This window comes from Chinchilla lanigera, unplaced genomic scaffold (genome assembly GCF_000276665.1).
Source record: "Chinchilla lanigera isolate Chin_1 unplaced genomic scaffold, ChiLan1.0 scaffold00007, whole genome shotgun sequence".
NCBI lineage: Eukaryota > Metazoa > Chordata > Mammalia > Rodentia > Chinchillidae > Chinchilla > Chinchilla lanigera.
Window position 1 is genome coordinate 19,623,605 of NW_004955408.1, and position 15,343 is coordinate 19,638,947.

Sequence of the window (15,343 nt, forward strand, 5' to 3'; positions counted from 1 at the left end):
TGTCCCTTTCTTCTATGTAGCTTCCAGGTTAGTTATCTCCATATCCTCTGTCATGTACTTAGACCTTCTTTTCTTCTATCATTGTTCCTAGGGTCACTCTCTGTAAGACTTATTATGATTCAGATTAATATTATCACTTATGTAGACTTCCCTTTTTTGATTTAATAATAAAATTTTATTTTTCCCATATGTATACCTGGTTAAACCTGTTCTTCATGCATCGTCACCAGCAGCAGGGACATTTCCACCCTTGGTGTTTCTGGTATAAATAAATTGAGCTCTGTGCTTTGAAACCAGCTTGATAAGTCTTTTACTTATCAAGGAGCCTCTAAAGTGCTAAGGAGCCTCTGAAGTGCTTCCCTGGCCAATAATCCATGTATCTTCAGTCTCTCAGAGACCACAGCAGGTATTATAAGTTTACAGTTGGGAACTATAAAAACTATACCCTCCCTGGCCAGTAATCCATGTATCTGCAGTCTCTCAGAGACCACAGCAGGTATTATAAGTTTATAGTTGGGAACTATAAAAACTATAGCCTCCCTGGCCAGTGTATCTTCAGTCTCTCAGAGACCACAGCAGGTATTATAAGTTTATAGTTGGGAACTTCCTTACAGAGTTTGTCATAAGTACCTTATCAAACAAAACCAGGTTGTTGAGCTTGTCCCAAACTTTGCCTTTGGAGCACTTCTTTTTGGCCTTGCCCCCAGATTTGTTCATTGGGTCTTTATCTTTTTTGGCTGACTTTGTGGCATCTTTCTTCTTCTTCTCATCTTTGTGCATCATTGCAGAGCTTGGAGAGTGGATGATGACTTAGTCAGCCTTGTTAAAAGGAGTGAGATGCTTGCAGCTGCAGTCTTTACTAGTTAATTGAGATTGGAGCCAGATGTCCTTAGCTGTGACCTTGTCTTGTCCTTTGAGGCATCATGGCATCACCTGCCAGTACCAGACGCAGCAGGGACGAGTGACTCACAGAAGTTCACTTACTATGAGGCCACTGCCCGTCTTCAGACAAGGGGCCTAGGCCTTGGATAGGCTCACAAGTAAACATGGAAAACCAATTGGTTAATTTAAATCCTGCTCAAAGGCACTTTGTAATGGGTTCCATCAATGGTCAACTGACACATTTTTCCTAAAATTATTCTGGCTCTGGATGACTTCATTTCTTCAGTCCTACTTCCTATTTCCTGTATGTGCTCTATCAAGTTTAGATACCATCCAGTAGTCCTGGGCAAGTAGGGATATTCTCAAATGCATAAGGATTAGTTTTGTCCTTCGTGACACTAGTAGGACATTTGTAATGAACCCAGTTTTCCTTAGGGTTATTTTCTGAGAAAAATGAATTCAGTTTTAATATATCTTAACTATGTAGAGTTGTAGAGTTGACCAACTGAAGGTCGACAGTCTCACTGCTCACAGTAGTAACTATTCACATCTGACTGTGAAGCACTTGCAATACCTGCATGACTAAATCCAAACTTCAGTGTGCTGGTTGTATAAAATGCACACCAGGTATGAAAGCTCTCTCTCTGTCTCTCTCTCTGTGTCTGTCTTCCTCCGTCTCTGTCTCTGTCTTTCTCAAACTTATATCGACTATAATATTAACTGTATGTTTGAAAAGATAATTTTTAATTTGGGCTAAATAAAAGATACTATTTAAATTAATTTTACTCTTTTAAAATTTTTAACAACACTTAAAATTATATGACTTCACATTATAGTCTTATTGTATGGTACTAGATTAAAAGTTTCAAGTAGGAGGATGATGGTGCCTCCAAATGCTGAAATTATCTGTTTTAATTGATCCTCATAGTAATTCTAATTTGGGAAAAGTTCACAGGACTTATCAGTTCCCTTCTTAAGTCCACTGAAAAACATTTCTAAGTTATGTATTGTGCATTGGTTGTGAAGTTTTTCCTTGAGTACTTTCTTATGTTCTGTAGAGAAAAGGTTAATGCCCAATATTCCAATACTTGGTGTGTTACTTTTCCCTTCTATTTGCCATATAAGAATCATGCATGAAAAAAAAGGCAAAAAGGAGCTCATCAGTTCAGTTTTCAAATGTTGTCTTTCTTTCATACATGTGTGCACAAAATTTTGCACACATGCACACAAACTTGCCTATACCTGGTAATCTGAGCAACTACTTTGAAGATAACAATATGCAATATAATGACCATTGTTAATTTCCTATCATCTTACTTTGAAATTTGGTATCATTTTCATTGTTTTTCCTCCTAGAATAAAAAAAAAACTCTGGCATTTAAAATACTGCTTTAAAAATATAGAGTGTGAAATACGTTGCAGAAGAGAAATTTGAAGTTATGTAAACCTGAAGTTTTTCTTGCTTTCCTCACCACCCATTCCCAGACCACTTGCTCTGCTTGCTATGAAACTCTTCTTCAAAGTAGCTTTGAGATTCAATGGCAGTGCCAGGTAAAGGTAAAAATCTGCTCCAGGAGTGCATGGGAGGGCATCTGGAACCCAGTCTCTCTGCCTAGTTCTTCAAATCCTAAATCTGCCTTGAGTTACTTCAAACCTGGTTTGAAAAGGAAAATGAGGCTCAGAGAATTGAAATCTCAGCATTAACATTTTTACAGCAAGGAAGGCCAAAGTTCATGCATGTTTTTCCAGAATTAACCCAAGTATTGCTTCAGAGTAGTAGGAATACTCCTCCCTTTTATGAAAAGAACCAAATGTTCATCTTTCTTGAATATAAAGCCTGTAGTGATGGTGTAGATATAATTCCTTAGAAGGAAACCAACCATGAGTAATCAAACCAATGGTGCATTTATCTTTCAATTAATCTAATATTTCACTCTAGTATGGGCTTGATTTACAGAATTAACATATTTTCAGTAAAAACCCAATACTTTTATTTTACATTTGAGTTAAATGTTCCTTTGGATTTTGTGGGTACCAGGTCTGTTTCTTTCCTAATCTTTACTATGACTTACTAAGAAAACACATCGGCAGTAGCTTGCTTTCACTCTACCCCTAAACTCTTCAAGCTAGAGATGTTAACATCTGGTAACTACAGATGGATATCACTGCAGGCACAAAGAGAGTGGAGACCTCCTCGGGTTTCTGGCTACTCTTTATACATGGGCTGAGTCAGTGTTTGTTGATTTTATCCTAAAACATTTTCTTATTTGGGTACAGAGAGCTGAGCCATATAATCTTTCCATGGAACCTACTATTGTTTTCAGAAATCAATGTTCAGGGGAGCATCAGGATTTGAGCCCAAGTATGTGTCACTCTACTTTGAGGAAAACCAATGTTTACATTTTTATCTGTTGATATTTTAATTAAGAATTTAAGTGCAATGTTTGCCCTGAGAGTTCAATGGGAAAAACTCTGCAAATAAACAGCAGTTCCCTCTTGGACAATCACTCTGTAAATTAGCTTACTTTGTCAATACCGTGCATGCCTATCAGGCTCTTCAAAGCAGCAGGGGTAAAGGTATTCATTTACTTAAGCAGTAGGTTCTACCATTAGCGTTTGTGATTGGTGTTAATTAGAACTGTGCATGCACCTCTACCTGCCACAGAGCCCACATTTTCAACATCCTACTAACAATCAAGCTATTAATAAATCAAGTACCATATTTGTTTGTGTTATTTTTAATCTAATTGAGCCTTTTTTTGAGCAATACCATGGTTGACAAACATTTAAGGACTGGTTTTCTAGTACTAAGATGGTTTAAATCATGCTTGATGAGTTTTAAGAATCTTTTTAAAAATAGCTTAACATAAATGTTTAACATATTCATTGAACTTTTTATAATGGGTACAGTTGGAAAGGCTAATTACTTTAGGTATTTGGCAATTTTTGTGATATGCATTTTTTTGTTGTTTTGTTAAATGGGCCTTGATAATAGAAATGTCATGTTTTCCCAAAATCAAGCATTGGAAGCATGTAAATTGCATTTATGGACATTTAGGAGAATTTAGAAAGTATTACCAGCATCTATGTGGATATTAAAGTTCTGTTGACAGAACATAATTAGTACAATTATGTAGATAATTAAGAGGAGGCAGGTGGGGACTTTAGAGCCCTGGGTTTAGAAGTCTCAGCTACTAGGTCTAGTAAGTGTTTCCCTTTGACTTAAATATTCAGACTAGCCATATTTTAGTCCTCTATCTCACTTTGCTTGGGAGATAAAACCTTAATGTTTCTCACTTATCCTCAAATTGGATATCAAGTAAACCAATGTGAGTGATTCAGAGATATTTTCGAGTTCTAGCATGTAGAATAAGGAAAAGAATGAAACATAATTTATATATATATATTTCTATTGAAGCATTTAATATTAATATTACATACTGCTTTGTATTGCTAAGCATATGCTTCCCTGGAGAAATTGAGAAATATCTCCATTCAATTTCGTGCTTTGTACTTACACTTAGAGAAGTGTTTATAACTTAAAATTTGTGATAATCTTTGGAAAATTCCACAGAGGTAAAGGACCTCACATTTGTGCCATTAATTATTTTCTACTAAATCTCTGTACTCTCATAGTGGATTTTTTTTTTTTTTTGAGCTTTTGTTCTTAATCCTGGTAGTTTGATTCATTGATATTAAGAATTAGTTTTGAATGTGTCCTGGGTTCTTCCACCTTTATGGGAACCTAGAATCTCTTTTTTAAAGATTAGAAAACTTGAAAGGAAGTTTACAGAGGTACTCGGCAATAATTGTACCACAGTACCTGTTTTCTTAAAAGTATGCATTGTGTCTGGCTTTAGAAAATAGCATCTCTCATGTTAATGGGTTTTAGCCTCATTAGCTCCTAAATTTGACGTAGCTTATTTCCTGCTCCTGTGCTGATGGAATCCCTGTGTCGTAGCCACGTGCCGCAGCACTGCGGATTTCAGTGGGAGGTGGAAGAGTAAGCACAAGATGAAGACACTTGTAGTGATGACATGTACAAGGGATACTGCATGGTTTTTATTTTCCTTTAATTATATTGCAGTCTGTGTGTGTAGACACTTGGGGGAAGAAAACCAGTATGTTGCCTACCCCACACTACATTGCCTCCTTTTAAAGTACTATATCTTACACCAAAGGAAAGATTGCTCATAAAGGCACCAGAGAATCTCTTCCCTTTACTGGCAAAGAATTCAAGACAATCAGCAAATGAAGTTCCTATTATTTTTGTCCACAGTCAAAGGCCTTAAAGTTGTAGACTGTATTCTTCCTTCAAATAGATGGGGAAAGGAACTAAGAGTGTTTCAAAAGAACCAAAATAATTTCATATAAATGCATGTGGTTTTATTTGAGGAGTTTTCGTCACCCAAGTAAGCTCTTCACAGCCTACGTCTGTACCTATGCTTTCAGTCATCGTTACCTCTCTCAGTGATGTTTGCATTTGCTCACATTGCAGTGCTCATTCGCTGTGGATTTAAAACAAAGAGAATTTATATTGTTAACATTTGTAACTTTAGGAGCAAATCTTTCTCCCATTCAGCACAGTACCTTAAAATCAGAAAAAAACATTTGGACTATATCTGAAGTGGGAATAAAGATAAATCAAGCAAATATTCTACTATCAGTTATTCATTTTAAATGACTTTTCCTAAATAGGGTTAAAAGTTATACTTTCAACACTGATAAAAATTAATTTGCTTTTTGGATTTTAGTTGGGAATGGGGATACAAACCTGTAATCTCAGAACTCTGGGAAGCTGAGGCAGGAGAATCACAAGCTCAAATCCAGCATGGGCAACTTAGTAACTTAGAGAGACCCTTCTTTAAAATACAACATTAAAAGGGCCAAAAGTGTAGATCAGTGCAAAGGCCATAAATTCTATCCCCAGTATTGAAAAAAAAGAACTGTCAGGTCCAGATTCTCAAAATTCGGATTTTCTTTCATTGAAAGCCCTATCCTTTTTAAACCTATAAACAATTCTGTGAATGATGTACATGTGATATCACCATTAAAGGATAGGCAATAACTTTATTGTTTTCTTTCTTTAAAGATTTCTTAGATGAAAGGAAAGAGAGGGAGAATGAGAGACAGAAAGTAGTTTTTTTATGTACATTGAGAATAGGAGTACTTCTACATAATATCAGAGATTTATGGGTTTTTCCTGGCCTGAGGCATGGGAAAGATAAAGCATTGATTTGGTTTTAAAGGATTTTGTAAGCAAATGTATACAAAGTGTTTATAAAGGCCCTTGGAGGATGTTGGGAAAAAATACTGCAAAAATCCTGCTGAATTTTAAAATGTGGCCATTACTAGTAGCCAAGATCACAAGTGTTCTTATTTATTGTGCCGTGATTCTATTTTTTATTGTAAAAAATACATAAGTTCAGCCCCGCTGGCACCGCATGAATCTAAGTGTTGCTAATATTTAGAAACATTAGCGTCTGTCCCTTCACCACAGTAACTTACATCTGGCTCACAGACACTGAAGAAGAAAGAATCTCATTTGAACTGCATATTATTCAAATATTTATGTTCTTAATTGAAACAGACACTGTTGGTGCCTTGCACACATTACCTCCCAAGCACACAATTTTGGAGTTGCCAACTGGACTTTCTGCAGCCTGGGATAGAAGTTCTAGGCGCAAGAGCTTGCACTAGGCTCTGTACAGGACCAGCTCAGCTCCACCTCTGTGCAGTTGCCCCTGAGGTTTTGCCTGGGATGCCCTGCTGGCTATTTGTTAATGTACACTTTATCGGCTTCCTTCACATTCCTACATTACTCCCTATTCCTCTACCAGTATTCCCTGACATCATGTCCCATTCAACTACTTAAAAGTAGTTGTTTTAGGATGCTTTTAGGATAACCCAACATAAGTTATATCATTTTTTGAGTGACTGGTTAAAAAATCAACAGGATTAGAGTTTATACTCAAAAGTACATCTATTTATTACTCTTCTTCCTCAGCAGTAAACACTTAGGTAGGAACAGGGCAAGAGGTATCTGCCTCACTTGTCTCAAATGCATAAAGATGTAAGCTTATAAAAAGACAGGATGCTTCTCCTCTCAGGGTGGAGATTTAATGCTAGCCCCAGAGCTGCTTGTCACCCTCACTAAGACGGTTACTGCCCCAGGGAAGTGTTTCTTCATATGTCCTGCCTGCTGTGTTAAAATCAAAGCAGCTGTACTCCGATGCACTGGAGGGCTGTGGGTTGTGTCAGAGCCGACATGGAAGATGGACACGGCTGCAGGGTCCAGGGAGGTCTGAGCAAGCAAGCACTTCAGTAAGAGAAAAGACATGTGAATTAACTTGTTCAGTCTTTTCTGCCACAGAGAAAACATGTACAAGATTCTGGAATGATGCAATATTATTTACTGGAATGCCAGGTAGCTATTTCTTCTCCATTGTCTGCTTCAGTTTGTGGCCCTGGAAGTGCTCATGAACTCATGCGGTATTCACCAGAGTTGAACACAAAAGCTGAAGAACTTGTACACTGTTTAACAATTTAGCTTAGTTTCAAATTTATATGCCCTGTGCAAAGCTATACAAATACATTTATGGTGTGAAACAGATGCTCTTCATTAACCACTAGAGAAGTTATGGTGAATTGAAGAATTTTATTTTTCTTTTCATAAAATTATCTCAAAATGGTGACTTTTCAAAAATATAAATTGGACATTTTGGTTTACTTGAATAATTCAGCTTAAAATTATAATATTTTAAAAGTATTTTGATGTTTTTAAATGTACAATTGTTTGAGGATAAAATAATTTTAAAAACTCAAAGATTGTTTCCAGTTTTGCATTTATGTTTAATTAATTATTTGCGGTACTGGGGATTGAAACCAGTGCCTTCCACAGTAAGTTACATCCTCAGCCTTTTGTATTTATTTATTTGTTTTTTTTATTTTGAGACAGGTACTCACTAAATTACCCAAGCTGGCTTGAAGTTGCAATCTACTTGCCTGAGCTCCACATTTTTAATAAAAAATAAACTCAAGTTTTGTGAATGTTAAGTGCAGTGATTTATTTATATTTTGAGACTGTGTACAAGTCAAAATATTATAATAGAAATAAAAATAAATGACAAGCTCGGAAAGGAAACCAGAAAAAAAAAGTGAGAGCATATCTTTAAATTGGAGTGTTAAATATTTAAAATCCTGAAACTGTGAAAGTAAACAGACTTTTGTCAAACATGACCCAAGAATTCATGAAAAGGATATTTTAGATCTTTTTCTTCAATTCATGTTTAAGTACTTGTCAAGTCAAGAAAGATGAACAAGAAATTATTCATATCAATATCACAAATTGAACACAGCAGATAAATATTAGCATTTTTATTTGTCTTAATAAATATTTAAATATTACAAACAATGGAAATAAGAAAATGAGTATTCACTTCAAACTCACATTCGAAGGGTGTCTCTGTTCTGTTCATTACAAAATAAAAAATATATTCACATAGTCATTAAATTGAACAAGAAGTAGGAAATAAACTGAAACTATAGTATGTGTATTAAATGAAAGTCCTAGAATACATGCACTGCATATTTTTGATGATGAAGTATTATTTTCCAGTAAAAACAACATCTAATTTAAATTAATAACTATAAATTATATTAGTAAACATGACATTAAAGTTAAATACTTATACTTTATTCACAGCAAAATTGGTATAAATTCATAAAACTTTAACAAATGGCATTTACCTTCTAACTTCAAAGACAAAATGTATAGCTATTACTTTTAATATTCCAATCTTCAAGATCAGATTTGTTCAACAGTCAAATTCTTTCACTAGAAACATTTAGGTTCTCACTTTAATACACAGTATCACTTGCAGACACACACCACATAAAGTTTTAAAAAGAATTTAAAAGACTCATTTTACAGCAATGAATAGTATATAATAAAAATATGTAAAAGTTTTTCTTATATAAATCTTCCTGTGGTACCTTTAAAAACTATTATGTGCCCAATATGTAGATAAGCATAGAGGTGCTTTACACAAAATAGATTTCAGTAGTGTTTGTACTAGTTTACATTCCCATCAATGATGCAGAAACCTTTTCCCCTGAAGCCTCACCAGCACTTGTTTTTATCTGAACTCTTGATGAGCCATTCTTTCTGGGGTAAGATGGAATCTCAGTGCTGTTTTAGTTTGCAATTTTTCTAATGGCCACAATTTGAGTAAATTTTTGAGTATTTATTGACCATTTGTACTTCTGCGAAGTGTCTGTTCACTTCCCTTTCTTGTATTTTAAGTGGGTCTTTTATTTTGGGTGTTTAATTTTTTTTAAACTATTCATATATTCTAAATATTAAGTCTTCTGTCTGAGTGTCTTAAATACTTTCTTTTTTCACTGAGACAAAGTACCTGACACCTGTTATAAGTGGAAAGGTTTATTTCTCCACAGTTAGCAGAGGTTTCAATCCATAATTGGCTGGATCTAGGGCAGGATGACTTCCACAGAGAAAAACAGTTCATGTTGGGATGAAGGTATCAAAAAAAATAAGTGACCTTGAAAGTGTTTATCTACCTCTTTTATACACTATGTAGAATCCTGGGATTAGGGCAGTGCCAAACCAATCAGTGGACTGATTTAGTAATCATTCACACAATTCATCATTGCACCATGAATGAATCACTTTAGATTCAATCACCTTTGAAAACAAAATCCACATATGACTGCAGGAGGTTTTGGGGGTACATTTAAAGACAAGCCACAACATTCTGCCCCTGGCCCCCAAAGGGCTATCCTTTTACACAAAATGCAATTATTTCATTTCTAAGAGTTGCCAAAGTCCTAACAGTTTCAGCATTGCTGAAAAGTCCAAGTCCAAAGTCTCCTCTAAGATTTAAGGCAAACTCTTAACTGTAAGCCCCTGTACATATGAAAAGAAAGTTAAATGCTTCCAATATTCAATGGCACGTGATAGACATTTCCATTCCAAAAGTTACAAATAGGAGGATATGAAGGAATGGAACCAAAGCAAGTCCAAAATCCAGCAGGGGAAGCATTAAATCCCACAGTTCCTCTTCCAGCATCCCCAGAAATCTATGCCAATGGTTGTAGTTCTCAAGGTGTCTCTCTGGGACTGGCTCTGCTCCTTCCTTGTAGTTTTCCTCAGATGGTCCATGTTTCTGGCTTCTCCAAACATCTGGGGTTTCCACTGCATGTTTGGCTTCTCACAGCTTCACACACAGACCTCCCAGGAACACACTGCCTGGCTTCTCAAGCATTCTTCTGAAATCTGGATGGAAGCCTTCTTGACCCCATAACTCTTCAATTTTGCATGCACATATAACAAGTGCCACATGGATGATGCCAAGATCTTCCCCCAACTGGAGCAGTGATCAGACTTCCTTCTCTCTTGGCTGTAGGGATCAAGTGCCAATGAACCAAATTCTGAAGAATAACTTCCCAAGGCTGCTGCTGTTCTGGAACATGGTGCTCTGAGGCTCTCTTCTCAAAGTAAAGTCTTTCACTTTTGCAATCTTGAGACTCCGAAGGGTGGGGTCTTGCTGCTTCATGTTATGCCCTCAGACCATCTTTTCTATTCTCCTATTCCTTCTTAGTAATCAAGATCTCTTCTGGTCTTTCCTTGCGGTCCACAGTTTGAGTGGAACATCCTTTCTGGCCAAATTCACAAGGTTTTAAATCATTCTACATGCTCTTTGCTCTTAATTCACAACAGAAATCTGGCTAAAAGCCCCCAACAGTAGCCATGCCACTGCCTCAACTTTAGACTGCCTTGAAATTTATTCTGCCAGATTAATTAGTCCATCTCCCTTAATCTCAGTCTCAGCTCAAATCTATGGACATGAGCAAAATGGAGAGAAACTTTCTGCCAAGGTATAACACACATCATCTGGAATTCAACAACCAATGTAGTCCTTCTTTCCAGCAGAAATCTCCTGAGCCTGGTCTTTAATAGCAGAATTCCTATCAGCCTTCTGTTCTTCTGAGCTTGACCAGAATCTCCCATCAAGTAGTACTTATGATAGTCCAGCTCTATTTTTCAGCCACCATCTCCGGACCTTTCTGAATTCTTCCTACATGCCATTCACTAGGGCTCTGAATGGTCAGGCACATGGTCAGGCACAGTCACAGTAAAAACCCCTCTCTCGTATGAAATTCTGTCTCAGTTGCTGAGACAAAGTACTTGACACTCAAAGTTAAAAGGAGAAATGGCGGGCAACCCATTCAGAACCCCTCCTGTCTCTCAGGAGTTATTCCTATTCCCTATTCCCCCATCCCTATTCCCCATTCCTTTTCTCCAATAAATACCCACTGAAAAAGGGATGGGGTTATTTAACTCACAGTTAGTAGAGCTTTCAGGGCATAATCAGTTGCTCTAAGGCAGGGTATTTTCACAGAGTACAGTTCATGCTGGACAAAAGGCAGCAAAAACAACAAGGGACCTTAACGATGTCTTTCTGTTCCTTTTATCCTTTTGTACTTTATCTAGACTTCTGGGATTAGAGCAGTGCTAAAAAAATCTGTGGACTGATTTAGTTGTCAAACCCTTAATCCAGCATTGCACCATGAATCAATCACACACTCTAGATCAAGACATTTCTGAAAAAGGCCACTTATGAACACATGAGGCTTTGAGGGGACATCTAAGCACAAGCCATAGCACTGGGGAATAGCTGGAAATATGTATTTTCCCATTTTGTAGGTTGTCTTTTCACACTGTTGGTTGTTTCTTTCTGTTCTGCAAAAGTTTATTTAAAGTTTTACCCCATTTGTTGATTCTTGGTACTATTTCCTATACAAGCATGTTCTGTTGAGAAAATCCTTGCTTCTACCCATGACATTTGAATTTTTTCTGATTCTGCAAAGCATGTCATTCTTATTTTCTGAGAATGACACTGAATTCATAGATTGTTTTTTTTTTTTCTTTTTGGTTTTTCTCCGGTACCAGGAACCGAACTCACGACCTTGCACTTGCCAGGCAAGCGCTTTTGCCGCTGAGCTAAATCCCCAGCCCCATAGATTGTTTTGTGTAGTATGAATGTTTCAACCATATTGTTCTTCCAGTTCCTTAACATGAGAGACATTTCTCTTTTTTAGGACTTGAATTTCTTTCATTAGCATTTTCATATTTCCACTGTAGAGGTCTTTCATTGCCTTGGTTAAGTTTGTTCCTATGGGTTTCATTTGTTTCTTTGTTTGCTTAATAGATATTGCTACTTCTTTTCTAAATTTGTTTATGAGACTTTATAGTCTTTTGGTGGAGTTTCTAGGGTTTTCATATATAGAATCATATGTTCTGCAGTGATTATTTGATTTTCTTCCCTCCTATTTGTACACTTTTTATTTTTTTCTCTTTTTCTAATTGTTCTGACTACACTGTCTAGTACTCTTTTGAATAAAAGAAGAGTAGACACCTCTATGAGACACATAGTGAATTTAGCTTTATTAAATTCCTGAATAATTTATTGAATAAAGACTAAAGTCTTTTCATACAATAAGAATTTAAACAGGCTATAAGGTGTACTAAGAATTAGCTGAAACACCACAATATCCTTTTAAAAAGGAGTTTATTATGATCTTTCATACAGAAAAGACATTTTGGAATTATGACTTTGCAATCTTTCTGGTGACTGTGAATAATGCCAATTCAAGTTTTATAAGAGGGCCTAAATAGATCTAAGTTTGGCTCTGATGGTTTTTTCAAGATTTTAGTTTTTAATTAAATGTGTTGTAAATCAAAAGAAACAATAAAATATGCAGCATAAATGAAATGTCAATAAAACATGAGTGCCTAATAAGAAGGTAAACATAGCTGCATAGATTTGAAGAACAGTCAAATAAAATAGTATCAATATATAAAAATTATTTCCTCATCAGTGTAGGTTAGTATAAAAAATTTTATTCCAATAACAAGTTAATAAAAATGTTTAAAATTGGAATGATGTATATAGTTTCCCCTTTTCTTCATAAGCTCCCAGCACTGAATAAATTTAATAATTATTTAGTAAGTTTACATAGGCAACAAAGATTCATATTATATAAAAATATTACCTAAGTTGTTTGCACTGTCACTAGAACATACAAGATATAAAAAATTAAATCTTGACCATAACGATGTAATTAGGAAATTTGGTAAATGTATATAGGAGAAAAAAATGAAATAAATCTATAATAATCTGTCATTAGCTTTATCATTATTTCATTAAAATAAATTTATGCACAAATATATCTATTTTATACTACTTTTATTCACTCATTATTTTGATTATTCAATTCATTTAAAATAATTTCATGGATTAAATATACACTTGTCTGACATTTTACTCATCCAGATAGTGTTGTCCTATCAACAAAATACCAAAAAATAAATCATCATAATCAGTGATCTCTGTTATTTTGAACACTTTTAGTCATGGAATCATAGATTTGCACCTGTTCTTCAATTTTATTTTTATAGAAATATATTTGTCTAAGTAGCGGAAGAGACTACATTCCCTTTTATTTTTTAGTTTATTGGCATTATTTATACCTTAAACTAAAGCAGAGGATACATGCTCTGTATTTGTATTCTTCAACCTGAGCCTGCAATGGATAGGCTTGGGCTTGTCAGTCTCTCCTTATTCTCCTCTCCAAAGTCCACTATTGCTACTGTCTTCCAGAACACCCATGCAAATACATACGCATGCAACAGACATGTACAAAGTTGCATTTAGTCCTGTAAGTTCCTATAAATATAAAGTAGTTGAATCACAATATGGATCTCAGTTTTTTCCCTACTGAGGATTTCAGAACCTCAAGGATTGAAAAACCAAAGGAACTACAAATACTATTGATTCAGGTTCCTAAATTGTGTTCACATGTATGCTATGAAATAAATTAAAAATCTCTTTCTTCTGGCCTTCACAGTGCTTTGTCTATATCATAAAATATTTGTATCTTTATTTTTGCCAGAACTGTTTTTGAATCATGTCTTTTGTTTTTATAATTCATGTAATTTTAAGGGGCACTAAGTGTTCTACTTGAGCTTGATAATGGGTGCATGTGCACACATCTGGGTGCATCCTCGGTGAGGGATAAGTTGGTTGGGCAAATTACTAGGAGGTTGGATAGATATGGGAATCACTGAGAGCATACACATGTTATGGTTTGTGTCTGGATGTCCCCCCAAAGCCTCATGCAGTCATGGGGCGGGCTTCTAGAGTTTATGATTGATCAATTGTCCAATGCTAGCATTATGGGTGTCAGAGCTGCACCAGCCCTGGGGTGGATAGTTTTCAGACAATATAAGGGAGGGAAAGAGGCTTGCTTGCCACTCCTCCATTTTGCCCTTGCTGTTTTTGCTATCTTCTGTTGCCATGAACTGTTGCCCTCTGCCATGTGCCACTCTGCCTTGGAGCCAACCGAGTATGGACTGAAACCTCCACAAAATGGAGGTTTCCTTCCTTGACATTGGGCATCAGGTATTTCATCTCAGCAGCTAGAGAAAGGTAAGAAAGACAGCACATAAGAGGAGACTAGAGCCAGAGGGCCTTTTGGCTAGTGCAGTGACAAAGAAAACCTTTTTCACTCCACCTCTAATGGAAATGTGGAGGTAAGGATGATAAAATGCAAGCGAAATAAACCTTTCCTTCCTTGACATTGGCCATCAGGTATTTTGTTTCAGCAACGAGAGAAAGGTAACCAAGACAGTGCAAAAGAGGAGACTAGAGCCAGAAGGCCTTTTGGCTGGGGCAGTGACAAAGAAAACCTTTTTCACTCCACCTCTAATGGAAATGTGGAGGTAAGGATGATAACATTTGAGGACCACTTTGTCTTTGGGCATTTCTGCCATCTAGTTTTAAGTGAAAAACACAAACTTCACATATTGTTTTGGTATCAGAGGCTCTTTCTAGTGAATAGGAAGAGAATTTTACTAGTGCATGGAATATGAAACAAGATAAAATTGGACACAGCATGTGGGGACAGCTGACATCTGGATTGAATATTTTATATGCTTGTATTTGCTCCTAAATCTGTGTGTTGCAGATCACAAGGGAATATATCTTATTCTTTCCTATATTTCCAGTCCCTAAAAGGGGCTTTGGGTGCAACTATTTATTTGGAAACCTTGGATGGACCAGCATCTAAGCTTCATAAGATTTATCCAGGGAAGCTGAGTGTCTATACATACTGAAGATATAATAAAGAAATCAGTAGCTATAGGTTGGATAGTATTTGAATACTATCTCTTCTTAGTAAAATAGAGTCAGAAGTATCAGCTATTTTCTAGTTTAGTGCAATACTGAGATTAGAAATGCCATTGTGATAAGCAGGTGTTCCTAAGCATCTAATTCCAAGGAGGTGACTTACATACTGAGCAGATGCACGCTCATTTTGCCATTCCTCTTCCTTTCCAATATACTAAGTACCACTTTGGAAGAATCACATGAAATTTATT

The 15,343-nt window shown here is 36.1% G+C and overlaps 1 pseudogene; it reads right to left on the reverse strand.

Moving 5' to 3' along the window:
* Positions 1 to 213: 213 nt before the first annotated feature.
* LOC102007307 lies at positions 214 to 783 on the reverse strand (annotated as a pseudogene).
* Positions 784 to 15,343: the final 14,560 nt, after the last annotated feature.